Below are 19,509 nucleotides of genomic sequence, written 5' to 3' on the forward strand. Positions count from 1 at the left end.
GGAGGGAGAGGGCGAGAGAGAGCTCGAGGGAGAGGTTCCGGCGAGCTCCTCAGTCACAACAGTCTCCGGTGGTCGCTGCGAGCGGCGCTTCTTATTGCGCGGCCCGGCAGGGACAGGCGGAGCGACAGCTTGGTCGAAAGCTTCAAGTCGAGCCCGCAGGGTCGACATTGAAAGCTCTTCGCACTCGGAGAGTGCGGTGGCGGCGTGCCCGCGGCCCAGGCGGAGAGCGCAGAGAGGTGGCGGTCTCCGTTGCTGAGCGGGGCGCGACACGAGCCGCAAAAACGAGGCGTTTTTACAAAAACGCCTCGTGCTCTTTTAGAGTACACACAGAAACAGTAATAATGTAAAGGATATGTCGCCGGATAGCGTAGCAGGCACGGATGGCTGAAGGCGGCGAAGACGGCCGGCTTCCTCAGGCGCTGTCCTAAGCTTGCTGGTCGCTGGTTTCAACGGCGGCGGCTCTCAAGATCCAGCGATGCGAAGAGCGTCGCTGAAGACAAGAAAATCAGAATTTTAGCCTATGAGCGCTGAATATATACACGCTGGCCACACCCATTCTGACGGTTAGAAGGGTGTGGAGGGTGCGAAGCGCCCTCATTGGTTGCCGCGTTCAGAGCGCTCACCGATAGGCTTAAGCAGTTGCCGCCGAGCAGCCAATGAGCACGCTTATACAGCCTGCCTAGGTCTGTCAGCTGCTGCACTGCGTTGACAATGTATACAAAATTAAGGATAATTTTTTGGCTTCAGATCTCGAAGAAAGAAGACTTTCCCCGATGCGTAAGCTAACCTTACGCAATACGAGAGACCTCTCGTAAGAGAACTACTAGTATACCCATAAGTTCACTTGCAGTACAAATGAGAAACGTAATTATGAACTAGTTGTGCACTTAAAGTTTACTACTGTTACACTTATAGTACACTTAAACATATACTTTTATACTTCAAGTGGGCCAATTTAGTCCCAAGCGGTATTAAAATAGTACACTTACAAGTTTACTACTAGTACATATTGACATTAGTATACTTACTACATAAAGTATACTTAAAAATATACTTGAACATTACTCAAGTATACTTCATAAAATGAACTTGAAGTATACTTTTTTTTCGTAAGGGCAGGACGAGCGTCGAAGAACCAAACAATCCAAGATCATGCCAAATCGCCAACAATCAAATCCAGCTAACTGAGTTAGCGACGTACGAAGAACGGGCCCCTGCTGAAGTTACACAAATAAAAGGCAGACACGCCATTCGAAATTGAGACTTGTTTGTTTGTTTTTCCTGTGAATCTGGGACTGGAGAGCTGGAGATCCTCAAAGTCTCTCCATTTTTATTGTTCGTCGTTCCCTATTTACCCCTAGATTAAGGGGAAAACGTAACAATAACATACAATTAAATAAGCACGGAATACCACTATAGCCATTTACACACCCTGAAAGTTAAAAATAAATAAATAATGAATTTAATTTAATTAATTTTGAGATTATACAGGTTTACAGTAAGCAGGTAGGTGCTAAGCTTGGTAAGTTTTAACAATATGTATACGGTACCAGAAGTTTCTTACAGATGCTAATTTTTGTACTGTAGGTACATACATTTCTTGGTATATTATAACAAAGTGAGGTACATTTTATAATATTGTGTCAGGCAGGACAGATATATGAGAGCAACATGTCGACTTCATTAGCAATGATAACAGGACCTGGGTGAATATCTTCACGTAGATAGTGACAGGACGTCATCTGCCAGACATCGAAGTAGATTACTCCATCAATATCTCGGAACATCTCCTGCATCACTGTATTCAGCTGCATTGCATACCAATCACTCTGAAAAATGTCCTGTAACAACACAGATAAGTAACAGACAGTACTATAAGCATTAATATTAACTTGGTTTAGACAAACTACATTGTTTGTATTTTCTACCAGAAACAGTGCTGAGTAGGTTACTTAAATATTTGTCTGTCACCTGTTATAACTGACATTAAACTTTAATCTACGGGGAAAACAAGGAATAGTTAATAAAAAAAATGATTAATTCATCTATGTTTCCTTATGTTTTATGCTGAGCTCTAGTCTCTATTATTAAACAAAAAAGTGATTTATAGCAGAATGTCCAGTAAATGGTGACCATTTTTTTCATGGGAAAAGTAGTTACATTTCATTATGTTTCTCTCACAGAACTATCATATGCCTTCTGAAACATGGAATAGTGCTTGAGTCATATGGACTACTTTGATTGTACTCTGGTACCCATCCACTTTCATTCTGCAAAACCATTGAAGACAATCATACAGGTTTGTAATGACAGGATATGACTGAAACTCCTTTAAGGGATGGAATTTTGCATGAATTGGATAATGAAGTGTCACCTCAGCACATGCATATTTGTGTTTCTAGACTTTAAATATAAAGACAGCAGGACAAATGTACCATTACAAATACAAGACAGAAAAATGATTGAAAATGGAGTAGGATTGGAAAATGAGCAATTGTACCTTTAATCCTGCAGTGTTTCCAGACTTGATGATGACGGTAGTCTCTGGTGCACGACTCAACAATGCAACAACAGACTGACGGATTTTGGCCACTTCATGTACGTAAAATGTTATTGGGTGAAAAACCAAGTGGGCAAAGAATGTGAAGACAACAACTGCATGAGGACCACCAGCTATTTCATCAATATCATTGCTGATATAATGCAAGTCAGTAATGAGCATTTTAGTAAATCGCAAAGGAACACCGTGTGGCCTCCAGTGAACAATGATATTATTTTTCAATTCTACAGCCATCAGGGGTCCACAAGAACGAGGAGTGTGGAGGTCCATTCTTTTTATGTCTAAATAAGATAAGTAAAACTTAAATTAGACTCATTGCTTTATTTATTTCTTAAACAACTTTGCAAAGCTGCTTTTTATTGTACACAGCAGCCCCCTAGAAATATGGAAATATGACACTTAAGGAATAGTACTTAAAAATTGTAATTCTGTCATCATTTACTCACCCATATTGAATGTTTGAATGTTGATGAGTAAATGATGACATAATTTTCATTATGGGGTGAACTATCCCTTCAAGATGCACCGACTCATTTGCATGTCTGAATGTCATTGCATTAGATGCAAACAAATTCTTTTTGAATTTTTGCAATTACATGTTGCAATGAGAAAAAAAAATTACAGTGTCATTTTTAAGTGTGACCTGTTTAAGTCTTTACAAACAATTGTCACTTGGTTTAATATTTTGGTGGAATGGCAAGACATTCATGCATTTGTTGATGAAGTATCCAAATAATTTTTGGGGCTTCTGTATATTTCAGTTATATTACTTTTATGACATCAAGTCTTAAATAACATGAGGACATTTTTAAATAATCCCCCGCCCCCCTCCCATCAATGTCATTTATGAACAACTTGCCTGGCACTTTTCTTTCTAAATACTCAAACCACTGCCTTGTAGTGGAGTCTCCCATCAAGTAGACAATCTTGTTTTTAAGACTATTTCCAATTTGTGAAGAACTGAACTTCTGGGTGTTGCACACAAAAGAATTCCAGACGTCTTTCAGATAAAACCCTGCAGGAACTGGTGTTGTCATGCCAGATCTGCATCTCTCCATTGTGCCTAAAGCAAAGAAACATTAACCTGAAGAGACTGTGCCGTAATTATGCAAATTCTTAATTCTCTTGCAACTAACAACATTTAATTTTAGATTATATCAGTCCTGATATATGAACATACCAATGTCTGTAGTGTTGGGAAGGACATTTATGATTTGTGTGTCTCCAGTGATAGCAACATTTGTTAATTTCCTGTAGAGAGAAAAAAAAAAAAACATATTCTGCAGTTTTTCTAGTTTTACAATTCCTCTGTAATTCATTTTGAATCCTTTCCCACTTACTTTGTGAAAATTTGCTTCTCAAAAGGATTTAATGGGTTTTCCAAACCTCCGTAAGAGTGATGAACCAGTTTGTCACAAGAAAGTTTCTTTGGTCTCTCACACTGCCACACCGTCCCTGTTTTTATATCCTTCCTTATACTCACAGCAGCAGTCGCCTTTACTCCAACTTCCATCTGCACCCCACTTAAGATTGCATTCTACTACTTCTCTGATCCTGGTTTTATTGGGTCCTGGCCCTTCAAAGTAGCCATTATAGTGGCTGCGTGGAAATGAGGACTCCCTGTATTTTTTAAGAATCTGCACAACCTCACTGGAGTGCTCTAGACGAACATAAACTTGTGCCTGACCTTCCCAGGGCAGAAGAAGAGCAACAGAGTAAGTCCCATTACAGTGATCCACAACCTCCCCGTACACACTCGCCTTCAAGAAGAATAGAGAAGGTTAAGTGTAATGCAGAAAACTAATGTCTATTGGTAAATCCAATTTTAAAGCATATAAAAACTTTAATTTATAAAATATTGTAAATAAACCATTAACAGGCAAATTAAACTCAGCTAATCAAACTCAGTGTCTTAATTTTTATAAAAAGAAATATTATTTAAAACAACAATAATATAAAACAAACGCACCGTTAGCTTTGAATTGAATAGCTTTGCTTGGAAAAAATCTCCTCCATATCTTTTCAGGTTCTTGTTGTGGTCTCTGGCTGTGATGGTAACAGAGATCTTTTCTCCCACTTGGTAACTCTCCTTGAGTCCCACAATAGAGAATGTTGAGTGGACTGGGCTTGTGCTCTGATCCAGTGATTTCTTGATCTGGACCGGGCCAGTCCAGAGCCTTCTGTAGCCGTTCCCACTCCTCTTCACTGATTCCCATGTCATGAGCGGATATTGTAGATGAAGAATTATTATTTCGAGGAACTGGTTTAGGTCTGGGGGGCTGAAATTGTCTTATTTGGATCCCACCATTCAATCCCCATAGAGCCTGGGAGAGGACCAGAATATCAATCAGACCAAATTCAGTTTTTTGTTCTATATATAAATTATTTATTTATTGTATATAAAAAATTATTTCTGGATAATACTAAAAAAGTTATGTGGATCTCATTTGCGGTTGGTGAAATCATGCACAAATTGTGAATAGGTTAGGTCCTACTATGTAGCGCTAGCAACACCATCATGGGTTCAATAGCAAAGAATTGCTTTTACTCAACAAGTCAAAAAGGAACATAAAAGGGACCTTAGTTCTCATCAAGATGGCTGTGTGTTCGACATTTTATCTGCTTCTCCACTACTAAAATAATTATGAGAATACTTAAAACTGAAGTTTGTCTTTTTTTCTTATTAAAATACTTTAAATCCTAGATAAATATGCAGAAACAACTATAAGAAAACCTTGAACACTATGAACACAATGGTCTGTGGTGCTACACTGAAAAAAAATGTTTAGTCCGTTCAACTTAGAAAATGTACTTCATGTGTTAACATCTACAATAACTGGTTTTGTTTAAATGTAATAAATGATTTTAGGTTACTGATTATAACCGAATTTAACCAACCTGAAAAACAAGGTTTTACTGAAGCATAAAGTTTTACATTTTGAAATGTAAAAAATTGTAGCTTTTAGAAGTTCCTCAATGGAAGACGTGACGGCGGGATTGAGGAGATCCTCGAAGTATTCCTTCCACCATCCGGTGATATCCCCAGTCGAGGTCAACAGCTGCCCACCTCCACTGTAAACAGCGTTGGTAGGGCACTGCTTCCCCCTCCTGAGGCGCCGGACGGTTTGCCAGAATCTCTTCGAGGCCGACCGATAGTCCTTCTCCATGGCCTCACCGAACTCCTCCCAGGCCCGAGTTTTTGCCTCCACAACCACCCGGGCTGCAGTCCGCTTGGCCCGTCGGTACCCGTCAGCTGCCTCAGGAGTCCCACAAGCCAGCCAGGCCCGATAGGACTCCTTCTTCAGCTTGACGGCATCCCTTACTTCCGGTGTCCACCACCGGGTTCAGGGATTGCCGCCTCGACATGCACCGGAGACCTTACGGCCACAGCTCCGAGTGGCCGCGTTGACAATGGAGGTGGAGAACATGGTCCACTCGGACTCAATATCTCCAGACTCCCTCGGGATCTGGTCAAAGCTCTGTCGGAGGTGGGAGTTGAAGATCTCTCTGACAGGGGATTCGGCCAAACGTTCCCAACAGACCCTCACAGTACGTTTGGGTCTGCCAAGTCTGTCCAGCTTCCTCCCCCGCCATCGGATCCAACTCACCACCAGGTGGTGATCAGTTGACAGCTCCGCCGCTCTCTTCACCTGAGTGTCCAAGACATACGGCCGGAGGTCAGATGAAACAACCACAAAGTCGATCATTGACCTCCGGCCTAGGGTGTCCTGGTGCCATGTGCACTGATGGACACCCTTATGCTTGAACATGGTGTTTGTTATGGACAAGCTGTAACTAGCACAGAAGTCCAATAACAGAACACCACTCGGGTTCAGATCAGGGGGGCCGTTCCTCCCAATCACGCCCCTCCAGGTGTCACTGTTGCTGCCCACGTGGGCGTTGAAGTCCCCCAGAAGAACGACGGAGTCCCCAGTCGGAGCACTTTCCAGCACCCCTCCCAGAGACTCCAAGAAGGCCGGGTGCTCTGCACTGCCGTTTGGCCCGTAGGCACAAACGACAGTGAGAGACCTATCCCTGACCCGAAGGCGCAGGGAAGCGACCCTCTCGTTCACCGGGGTGAACTCCAACACATGGCGGCTGAGCTGGGGGGCTATGAGCAAACCCACACCAGCCTGCCGCCTCTCACCATGGGCAACTCCAGAGTGGTAAAGAGTCCATCCTCTCTCGCGGAGTGTGGTTCCAGAGCCCAAGCCGTGTTGTGTTGTTGCGTTTTGTGTTACCATTTATCTTCATGCAGTTATAACTGTTTTTTTGACATTACTTCTTAATCAGTAATAGACACCGTTATAAACCATCTAACGTTACAAAAGTAAACTTAGTGTAGTATTACCATGTTAACTTTAACACCTATGTACAGTTTGTAATAACACAATAACCATAACGCGTTGTTCATTATAAACGTGGAATTATGAATTATATTGAGAACGTCGTACATAGAAAACATGCCGTAATGTACCCTGAGTGTAAACCTTAGCCGCATTCATCGTGAAGCGTGCTAGCGATTTGCAAAGATTAATATAAAGATTAATTTAAAGGTTAATAAAACGTTACACTCACTTCTTCTGGAGGTGCAGCAGGAACACGAATAGTTGGTACCGATCCTTTTTTCAGGAGCAGCTTCTTAGCAAAACCAGCTTTACTGACCCTCGTTTGTAAAGCAGTCTGGTGTGAAATGATTCGTGCAAACATGAAAGCATTGACGTTGATCGTGGGGAATATTCCCTTCGAAAACAAAACTCAGCCACTGCGTCTTCAGCGGTTCGGATTTAGGAACATCAAAATGACTGCTGTGTTCCTTATTGCACCCAAGAACAGAACACCACAATCGCTTAGATGCCATTCTGCTCCAGCATATCAACAATGGTGGACTATGATGACAGCTCGCTCACAAGCGAGTGCTGTCAATTAACAATTGTGGGAGGGGCGTCCGACCATGTGACGTCACACGGTCGAACGACTGGATCTGAGACAGGGGAAAACATATAAGGAGATTAAAAAAAAAACACTGGATGGATTTTTATCATTTTATGATGGTTGTGTACAGGCACTGCCAACACACATTTCAGTACAATCAACTTGTAAAAGTGCATGTACCATTATATGACCCCTTTAACGCATTATAGTCCTTCACGTCTATTGCGATCTCAAAATTCCGGCCAGTTGATAATACCTAGAGTATCAAAATCGACTGCTGGCGGTAGATCCTTTTCCTATTTAGCACCAAAATGTCTCGGTTACGTATGTAACCCTCGTTCCCTGAGTAGGGAACGGAGACGTTACATCGTGACGACGAATGGGGTTTTGCTTAGAAAGCCTATCACCTTCAAGAATTAGAAAACGAGCCAATGGCAATGAAATGCCTTGGGTCTGTGGAATTTACATAGCGTAACTCCGTCCCACCTCGTGGGTATATAAGGAAGTACGCCGGCAACATGTAGTTATGTTTTCTCGCTGAGGAGCCTTACAAAATACATATACGACCCAAGAGGGGGTTGCATATGGAGAAACACTGGGGTGTCCAGCCCACAGGGTGGAATGTTTCAATCCCGGGGGGGGGCAAGGTGGCTTGCCAAGGGAAAGCCTGCTCCTCGTCCTGCTCCTCGTCCTCCCTGTTCTTGCACAGGGTCTGTGCAAGAAGGCTCACTGGGGGAAACGCATACTTGTGGAGGCCCCACGGCCAGCTGTGTGCCAGTGTGTCCGTGCCGAGCATGCCCTCAGTCAGTGAGTAAAACAGGTCGCAATGGGACGAGTCGTGGGAGTTTGGATCTCCTCCAAACGTTATGAAAGTGGAAAAACAACAACATCTCACAACTACATTTGGTGTCAGAATAGAACTTTATTAAAACATAACTATTATTTAACATAATTGTTTACAATTATAGCTCTTTTAGAATTATAAAATACAGACATTTGTGTCAGTGCCTGTGTAGCTGCTCGGTTCCTCTGGAGAAATGCTGGATGTTGCCACTCCATTCTCTGTTGTGACAAACTTCAGCATGACCCTGCATTAAATTAATAATGTGAAACATATTAGTCATTCAACAACACTCATGACAAAGTTTTAGTATACTGGGTTAGTTAGGTACTCTGAATTCTGATTTTAAACTACAACCAACAATTGAATTTAACTTTGCACTGCATAATCTAAAGTGACAAAAACTGAGCTAAAGGGATAGTTCACCCAAAATTGAAAATTATCCCATGATTTACTCACCCTCAAGTCATCCTAGGTGTATATGACATTCTTCTTTCAGACGAATACAATCGGAGTTATATAAAAAATGTCCTGGCTCTTCCAAGCTTTATAATGGAAGTGAATGGTTGTTTCTGTTTTGAAGTCCATAAAAGTGTATCCATCCATCATAAAAGTGCTCCACACGGCTCTGGGGGGTTAATAAAGGCCTCCTCAAGCAAAGCGGCGAGTTTGTGTAAGAAAAATATAGCAAGGTAGCCATAATTACAAGGTAGCCATCTTGTAATTATGGTAATGATATGGCATGAACGCAGCATAAGATCGTTGTTTTGGTTCAGGAGAAACTTTAAAGCGGCTAAACAATGGCTGTTTGTTTGTGGCACTCTGTGACTGTATGTCTACAAATCTGCCTATCCTCGTGGAACGCGCTGATCATGTGTGATGTCTGCGCGAGCATGGTGCGCGGAGGTATGGAAATACATAAGGTAACAGGCAGGTAGGACAACAGTCGGACCAAATTCAATGATTGAGACTTCCACAGAAGATATATGTACATGTTTTTTTTAATATTTAGACCACTTCTATTATTGATTGCTATCAGGATATGAAGAGAGTTTCAACCAGTATAACAAAAAGTGTTTATAATACAAATTGCCTACCCTATACCTTTAATAAAGTGTGGAACGTGTGGAGGTGTTTTGTTTTTTTTATTAGGATTTTTGATGAAGAGAAAGTTTTAAGTAGAAATTTAAAAAAGAAAATAGCAATTTTAATTATTTGAAATGTAAATCTTTAGTAACATTATACATGTATTTATTGACATGAAAACAAAAACAGTATTTTTTTTCCACATTTATAACAGAAGTCAGTACTTAAATATAGGCTATAATTACACATTATACATTACACAGAAATAAACTTTTTAATGTATCACATCCGACCATGGCTAGTCTGTTGTTCTTCTAGAATAATTTGAAGTCCGCTTGTGAGTGAAGTACATTCACACAACTTCAAACCAATGTCCTGTTAAACTGGCTCTGAAAATGAGGCGTTCCCCCAAATTATGTGACACTCAGTTGAACATCCCATCTGTCCTGCAGTATTGGTTTAGACAGTTTGGCTTTGTTTGATTTGATTGACATTAGATGTTAATTTACATATGAATGGTAAAGATATTCTTGCTATGGGAACAACAAAATTCTTTTTCCTGTTCTTTTTTCCCAGGAGTGTAATCATTGTGGCTCTGTGGCACTCACACAACATTATTTTCACTTTTTATTACAAGGAAAATATACACACAATATATTATATATACACAGGGTGTTATGAATTTACAGATTAGAAGATATATGGAACCTGTTAGCCCACCCTGGGAAATTTTAATTAGATTGCAGTTGATAACCAACCAAGATGATCAAACAGGTTTGTTCCAGTAAGCCATTTCTTTAAATTATTAAAGGCAGCTGCAGAAGTCTCATTTTCTTGTAGGAGAAGATATAACAATACAAACCTAAAATGTCTGTATAGGGTTAAATCCCACAGAAACTGACGATTTTTATTCAGGGTCAATCAGCTTCACTTAAAGGGCCCCTATTATGGATCTTTGAAAATTACCTTTCATGTAGTGTGTAACATAGCTCTAAGTGAATGAAAACATCCTGCAAAGTTTTAAATCTGAAAGTGCACCGTATATAAAGTTATTGTCTTTCAAAAGTAAGAGTTGACTCTGAGTCAATGAAATTAATTGTTTTCCAAACGAGTCATAAGCCGTTTTGTTGTGACGTCAAGACGAAACATTAGCATATTGCCCGCCCACTTATAGCGCGCGCAGGCACCAGGGAACTTGAACCTCAAACCTTCAAATCTGGTTGAATTACTAGTTCTTCCAGTGTTTCATCATCGAACTCGCGATCGCATTGATATGGGAAAATCGACGTCATTGTTTGTTACTGTGTTTAGTTTAAGGAAGCCTCAGGACACAATCACAACAGACTGAGCTGTCTGGCCAATCAGAGCAGAGTAGCTCGCGGAAAGGAGGGATTTAGATCTCACGAGTCATTTGAGAATCATTGAAAAATGTGGTGATGTGCAAATGTATATTATGAGGAAATTAAACAGTTTTTTTGACCTTTGATGCCTGTAAACCTGTTGTAGGAGACTCCAAAACAACATTAGGAAACTTTAAAATAGCATAATTGGGGCACTCTAAATGATGACCGGTGGATATTACTTTACAGTAGGAATTTGAATGTGATCGTGAACATGCTCTATTATGCACACTTATGCAAGCAGGTTATTGTAAGTGTTTTATTTTTATTTTTATTGCCTATGCCCACACGTTTTTTGAGATTGGGATGTTTCCAGTGTTCCAAAATCCATAACAACAATGGACACCAAATTCTCAACACCATAACTTGCTAAAAAGACATGTGTTGTCATGCCAGACCTGCATTTCTTGTTTGGTTGTAACATTATCATGCCATCTGTGTGCTTTAGTCATGCGCGTAATTTGCACGGGGGTTACGGGGGTCATGACCCCCTCAAAAATCAAATCCAGCTAATATAACCCCCCCAATATCATCACATCATTCAGATTAAAATAAATATGAAATATTCCGAATGAACACTTTTGTTCATTTCTTTATTAATTTCATTTGCCAGCAAGAAAGAGAGTATTATATTTTAAATAATCTGTAATGTACCCCCCCCCCCCCCGCCCACCGCACCGACTATTTGGTATTACCCAAGTTCTCTACCAAGTTTGTTCACTATTTTCGCATGCGCAGTCACTGTGATGAATGCTTGGAGAAAGGTGCATGATGAAAAGGACACTGAAAGGCAGCCAGTCGAGCCAGACAACAATTTTTCATTGTTGGTCGACACCAGCCAAAAAGAGGAAAAATCCTGACCAAACGGAGGTACCCATATTGCTAAGTTAGCTGTTAAGTTAGCTCAGTGTTTCTCAAAGTGTGGGGCGCGGGCGCGGCCCACTGGTGGGGAATAACGTAGAGACATGACAAGTGGGGCGCGACAAACAGGTTTTGTGCCCATCTTTTTAATTCCTTTATTTATTGACCATACACTCAAAACAAAACAAAGACACATTTAAACGTAAGCCTTACTTAACCTTTTCACACGTAAGTTTAAAAGTTTAAAAAAAGTTTTTTAAAAGTGTTTCAAGGCGACCGTTATTGATCGTAGTATCACTTTATGGTTCCCATGGAGACGCGTCATTCATTGCTTGTCACACCGCGCTGAATGACTGATGATCTGCTTTTATTTCCTTTTTTATTCAAAATTTCACAAATTTGTTAGCTATTAGGATATATCTGATATTCCGATTGTCAAATATGTGCAAGTGGATGTGTTTTGTTGTTCAAACACCTTATAACGATCGCGTTAGTTGAGCTGTATGTGCAAAGTATTTTAGGTATCTTATTAAAATAGCTAAAAAAAAATTTAAATACGTACATTATTAGGAATTTACCACCTCCGGCCCAATTTGAGATTATTTATTTATTTATTTATTGTTCTTTTTGCATGGAGTTTGCTAAGTGACAAAATTAATCAAAGCACAACTAACGTTAGTCCACACAATTTTCTCAGTTTCTGAATTTGATGTTATCAGAGGCTAAATGCAAACACAAATTTTTTTTTATCTACTTTTGAGTCTTATTTCTTGCAAAGTGATAATATAATTGCACTTTCATTTTCTCTATTTGAAAGTTTTTAATGCTGTTATTTGATGTTAAGTTTTTAAAATGTGATGTTAATAAAATACATTTTAACAGTTAAACTTAAAGCCTAGTTTATTAACATTTTGTTGGGGTGATTGGGGACCAGGTGGGGCTAGGAACCCTTTCCTACCTCTGAAGTGGGGAATGGCAGAAAAAGTTTGAGAAACACTGAGTTAGCTGATGATTTGTTTTGTTGACTGGAGTTGGCTGGCTAGATATTCGTTTGCCAGTGACCTATGAGGTAAAGCCAGAGGGTGCCAGGGACTGTGTAGAACCAATGTCACTGAATTGTAACTTAAGTTGCTGTTTGCTCCAATACAGTCACACGTTTTGGGGGGGATTGCATAATTTACTTGTGACTAGAGATGTCATCCATTGACAGCTAGCTGCTATGGGCTATTTCAGAGGTTACGCCACTCCTTTTGAGCGTGCACACCTGTACTGTACACACATACAATAAATTGACAACATTTGTTGCACACTTGAAACAAAATGTCTTCAAAAGTATGTAGAAGGTGGTTACATTTATTTCCATTCCAGTAACTTCACAAATTACATTTCCGTTTGCACTTGTAGGCTATGCTGCTTTAATTTCTTTGTTCCTACTATTTCGTTTATTTTCTTGAACTGCTATTTCTTATTCTGGACTGCCACCTACTGGATAGAAAAGGCAACAGCCTAGTAATTATGTGAATAAAAATCTACATGTTTGAATGGCCAAAAAAAGGATAAATCATTCCACACATTACCTTGGTGTTAGGGTTGCCTACTCTGCACATGTCATTGAAAGTGAGTGGTAACTTCAGTCATTTGCATTTATCGTGCTAAAAATCTGACACCAGACACTATGCTATGCCTGACCCAAAGGAAAGATGATAATAAAAGAGAGACATGTTGAACTTTAAAGTCTATAATGTTGGTTTGGCTGTTAATTGAAATGGATGCATGCATGTGATTCATTTAGATTAATTAATCAGAGTATGTAATTCATTAGATTTTTTTTTAAATCGATTGACAGCCCTAAATATTATTATTATTATTTTGTGGCAATCTTAATGTGCTAGTAAGTGGGCAAAAGGTGTTTAAAATGCTTTCCAACTTTTTGGTGAGGGAACATGCATTCTCCAAAACTGATTAGGATATACCGCCTTGACGAAGACATAATGGATCATGACTTAAATCCTCATGAGGAATTCATTGGGATGTCTTCAGTGCCTGAGACCACAGGAGAATCTCTTGCAAATGTAGCATTAGATGTAATCTGCAGACTAAATTTGCCATTGTCAGCACTGCGTGGGCAGACATATGATGGTGCAGCGAATATGTCCGGCAAATATTCTGGAACACAGGCTCACATTAGGAAGAAACAACCACTTGCTTTATATGTGCACTGTGGAGCACACTGTGTTAATTTGATAGCACAGAAGGCATGCACAGCTTCTATAGTTGTGCGAGATGCCCTTGACTGGGTTCATCAATTAGGAGTTTTGTGTGGACAGTCTGGCAAATTCAAACAGATGTTTCATCAGATTGCGATATCTGACCATGGAACCTCAAGTGCCCTGAAACCACTCTGTGAAACTAGGTGGACTGTTAGACACGGTGCCATCCATTCTGCTTTAACACAGTATGACTCTATCCTCACTGCCTTGGAGGAAATGGCAGGGACTAACTCTCCCACTGCAGCCACTGCAAATGGTCTATTTCAGCAGTTTATGAGAGGCAGTACTGTACTTGGTCTTGTGATGGCACAAGCAGTTATTGGAGAGCTAGAGTGTCTCAACAGGTCTCTTCAGAGAAGGACACAGACTGTTTCTGGCATGCAGGCTGCTGTTTGTAAGGTTCAGTCTACTCTCAGGGGCAAGAGGAGTGATGATGCCTTCCAACACCTTTTTGAGAGGGCATCTACAGTTGTGAATTCTTTAGACTTAGAACCCATAACAATGCCAAGAGTTCGACAACCACCCAAGCGCTATAGTGGAGAATCAAGTGGTTTCAGTCCTAAAACTCCTATGGAATACTACAGAGTTGAGTTTTATAAGGTACTTGACACCATTCACACACAATTCACAGAACGTTTCCAGCAGGGTGGTCTTCTTACCCTACAAAAGCTGGAGAACACCTTGCTTTCTGGAAAGATTGATCCGGTGGTTCATGACTACCCAGAAATTAATGCCCAGCTGCTGGAAATCCAGCTACCTATGTTCAAACATAATTACATGTATGGTTCCTGTGGAGAGGCAACAAACATTCTCAAAGATTTGCCAGTAGAGGTGCGAGGCTTGTTTACTGAAGTTGAAACTCTGATCAGATTACTCCTTGTGGTACCAGTCTCGTCCTCTGAGGCAGAGAGGAGCTTTAGTGCTCTTAGACGATTAAAGACTTGGTTACGCACAACTATGACACAGCAGAGGCTGAACCATGTTGCAGTTTGTCACATCCATCAGGACAAATTGGACCTCTTAACTAAGAAGTCAGTGTGTGCACAGTTCTTTTCTTTTGCACCGAGACGTAAACAGGTGTTTGGTGCTTTTATCTGAATGGTATGTGTGTTAAGTTGCAGCCTTGTTGTAACATACCTTAAAATGTGATTTACAGATAGGCCTTCTTTTGTATTTACATGCTTTTGTTTAGATTTTGTTAGTGGATGGTGAGTTTTGGTGATGCCCACCAATATGTGAAATCTGTTCAGAATAAAGGTGCAAGCTGCACTCCAGTGTACCACCCTGTATTGTGTAATGTATTGAGAGTTGAATTGTGCATAATACATTTGCTGCATGTAGGTGCCAATACAGTGATGCAATTGATAAATCTTTAAGTTCTTGGGTTTTTTTTTTTTTTTCATAAGATATTGAACACACACAAAAAATCAATTAAGTGGAAGCTGCCACTGCTGGCTAGTGCTTAAAGACTTAATTTAACTATTGTGTCATTATGGCATAAATAGTCAAGTGAACAGCTGCATTTACATTAAGTAGCCTAAATCAGTAAAAGTATCACAATGTATTTCTAATACAGGAACGGCAAATTAGCATGTTACCTTTTACACAAGTAAATTATTCAATAAATAAATTAATTGATAAATATGCCGCGAGTTTAACCCCCCCAATGTTAGAGCCAAAGTTACGCCCTTGGCTTTAGTTGTCAATTAAGAAATGTATTTGAATTTCCCCTTTCTTTAGTTTGTATTTTAAATGACAGGCCTCTGACAGTTTAGGTTATCTCCAAGCACATTTTTCCACACTACGTTTTAACCTAACTTTATACATGCACATTGAATACACCTTTTATGTAAATCTGAAACCCCTAACAGAAACAAAATCAAGACTTTGTAAAAGGACATAATAGGACCCTTTTAAAAACAGGATAAACAGCAATTTATTCCAAACATTATAAAGCAGTGTTGTGTTGTGTTGTGTTGTGTTGTGTTGCAACACAATGTATTGCATCTAGGGATGGGCGTATCGATACAAAGTATCGATACATCGATACTGACGTCGAGTATCGAAAGTATCGATACTAAAATAAAAATATCGATACTGCAGTTTTTTTTTTTTTGTTTTTTTTTTTACCATTTTGGTTATTTGACAAGAAGTTTAATGCGTACAATATGCATTGAATTGGATGAATAACCTATGTTTAGCAAACAATTGTGTAGTATAACCATTTTCCTGCTTATCTGAACACACGCAAATGCTGCAAGTCCAAAGCAATCAATCACAGAGAGTATTCACACACTGCAGACATTGCATTCAAACAGGGATGCGTTTCCTAAAAGTATCACAAGAAACCATTGATGCTTTTGGGAAACGCAGCCCAGAACAATATGCTAAAGACAGAAAAACATCATATGTTTGAGCTATTTCACAATAAACTAATTTAAATTGTAGCCTACATAGTTTGTGCAAATTAATTTTGAATGATAAAAGTTCATAGTTCTATTCTGTAACAAATTTTAATATAAATCATAAAAAGGTTGCATTTTATGGGTGCAACAGTCGGTCACTGGCAGTCCCTTATGGAAATTAACATTACAGTGATCATAGTTCAACTAGGCCTATAATATTTTTTAGATTTCCATGGTTACCACTACAAGTAAACATTGTAATCATGTGTAAATAAAAATATAATCTAAAAAATTCCAATTACGGCATATATTGAATGTTAAAATGTCTTTAATATATAATGTTAAGTGGGTATCATTACCCATTTTAATCTTAGTAATTCAATAATTTAAGAAATTTTCAAATTTAAAAGTTCAGTTTAGAGGTATCGGTATCGGTATCGATATCGGCGATACTGGCCTTGAAAGTATCGGTATCGTATCGAAAACAAAATAAGTGGTATCGCCCATCCCTAATTGCATCCGAAGTTCTCTCTGGTGGTATATAATAGTTTTGTGGAGGTAAGAATTTAAATTACTAATAGCTGAAAATCGTATCCTGGACCACTCTGTGAAGGTGCACATTTTATTCAAATGCACAACTATGGAAGTAAAATAATGACAAATGTTTTTGAAACAAAAAAGCTTGTTGTATTGCACTAATAAAAAAAAAAAAAAAAAATGCATTGCATTAACCGTGCTTGCATTTTAATACATTGTATTTTTAGGGCTTGCATTTGTATGGGCTGAAATTCAACATGGAATATTTAAGATGTGAATATTTCAATTCAAAATATTTCACACATATTTTCATTATTAATAATTCACATTCACCTTTCAGATTTCACTTCCAAAATGTTCATTCTGTTTAAAATCCAACCTATAATATTCAACAGGCAATTTTCAGTCCATTTTATTTCGCCTTACAAATTCGCTTCCACAAATTCAGTGGTTCAAATTCGACAGCAAATTCGACATTTGACATCTAGATCCAGTCAAGAACCAGTTTTGTAACAAATTTATCTTTTATTCTCTTTAAGGTCGCGAGCAGGAACAGCAACAGAACTACTCTGACTCTCAGTCTGCGTACTCTACAGGTAAGTGTAATGCTACTGACACCTAGTGGTTAGTTTCGGTACTCACATCTACAACTACACTATCACTACAGTAGATTACCGACTAATAATCTCCATAGCTGTTAGTCGACCTCACCAGGAGGTGCAAGCGGATGTTGACGAAGACCAGAGCAACGGGTGAGAGAGTCATTCATTCATAAAAACGGATTTACCGAAATGGAGCAAGCGGTCAGTATGTTTATCAGGACCAGTAGTAGCTATATATGGAAAAGCTGATAAAGACATAAAAGCTGTGTTTACATTTAAGTCTTCATAGTTAGTTTTGCACATGTAAGCAGCTTTCTCTACCGTGAACGAGATTATAACGTTCTCGAGATATGAAGCCAAAAAATTATCCTTTATTTTTATAATCTTGTCAACGCAGTGCAGCAGCACGCAGACCTAGAGCAGGCTATCTAGCGTGCTCATTGGCTGCCCTGCGGCAACTGCAGCAGCCTACCACTGAGCCTGGTGTGACGTCACGCCCAATGAGGGCGCTTGGCGCCCTCACGCGTCCCAGCCCACCAGAAGGGCCATGGTTTAGCGTATATAAGGAAGGGCTCGGAGGCTGCTCCCCTGATTTTTGTCTCTTCAGCGAAGCTCTCCGCATCGCTGGATCTTTGAGAGAAGCTGCCGCCGTCGAAGCAAGTGACAGAGCAAGCAGAGGACAGCGCCTGAGGAAGCCGGACGATTCTTTGCCGCCTTCAGCCATCCGTGCCTGCTATCCAGCGTCATATCCTTTTACTGCTGTGTGTGTTCGCCGCTGTGACACACACTCTCGCTCCTTCTAAAAGAGAAATTTCAAATGCCTCGCACCACTTCCCGCTCTCTCTCTCTCCCTCTGTTCGAGCCGCGCAAACTGCACCGCTCACAAGGGGTGTCAGAGGCGTACGGTCACGTGGCTAGCTTTCTTTACCAGAGTAACTATGAGCGTCTAAATATATGAGCCTTCAAAGCATTTCGCTCTGTCAGTCCCCTTAAAAAGGCGACTACAGATGTGTATTTTGCAGCCAACGATCGCGTTGTACAACCCGCTCGCCTGCACCCAAACACCGTTTTTAGAATAGGGTCTGGCTGCAGACTTACGGGGCGAGTGGAGCTCCACTCAATAGCGGAAATACGTCACCTCCACTGCGCCGGAGCACATATATACGTCACCTCCACTGCGCCCAAGAGGATATATAAATGATAACGATTATTATAAATGTATAAATGACCTAATCTTCACGCAAAATATCGAAGCGGTATACTAAGCTTTTACGTTTTATGTCTTTTTAAAATGTAATATTATATATTTAATATTATTTAATAATATTATAGTAAAAATAATTTCAGAATTTTCTATTTAAAGCAAAATAACATGTACAAATCAACCAATGTAAAATAATGAAGAATAATTTCCACAAATTAAGTTTTAATTGTTTTTATGTAAAAAAAACCCCCAAAAATCTTAAATTATTTTGACAACACACAATAACTGCAAGGGACCATACTGTACATTTTTTGTTTATATTAAAATTTAGAAATATGAAATAATAATTAATCTGAATTTTGTATTTACAGCAAAATAACATACAGATCAACCACAGTAAAATAATGAAGAATAATTTCCAGTTAATTTAATTGTTTTTTTAAAGAAAAGGTAAAAAATATATATATTGACAACACACTTGACCTACAAAAAAGTGACAAATTGTTACATCAGACACATTGCGCGCGCACACACACACACACACACACACACACACACACTTCACTCTTCAAGACCTCCATCGTCCAAAAAACAATCCCAGCTACAGTAGCCAGGTTTGTCATCTGAGGAGTAAAACCCCACAAGCACTCCCCGTTGTCCATTTCCCTGGTAGCCAGACCCACAGTCTTTGTAAAGCTGGCTGCATTGTAGACGGCTGCATCTAGAGATGGTGTATGGCTTTCTGTAGCTTTGACTATCAACCTTATACAATGTTCTTGTGCATTTTCATTGCAAATGATTATTACCT

The 19,509-nt window shown here is 39.7% G+C and overlaps 1 pseudogene across 1 annotated transcript; it reads right to left on the reverse strand.

Moving 5' to 3' along the window:
- Positions 1 to 1,574: 1,574 nt before the first annotated feature.
- Positions 1,575 to 8,579, reverse strand: LOC307153867 (NXPE family member 3-like; annotated as a pseudogene). The gene is made up of 7 exons: positions 8,490 to 8,579; positions 4,530 to 4,884; positions 3,901 to 4,320; positions 3,741 to 3,811; positions 3,420 to 3,623; positions 2,501 to 2,841; positions 1,575 to 1,841 (listed from the first exon to the last, which is right to left on the reverse strand). The product of its transcript is annotated as an NXPE family member 3-like (transcript).
- Positions 8,580 to 19,509: the final 10,930 nt, after the last annotated feature.

This window comes from Squalius cephalus (genome assembly GCF_949319135.1).
Source record: "Squalius cephalus genome assembly, chromosome: 25".
Taxonomy (NCBI): domain Eukaryota; kingdom Metazoa; phylum Chordata; class Actinopteri; order Cypriniformes; family Leuciscidae; genus Squalius; species Squalius cephalus.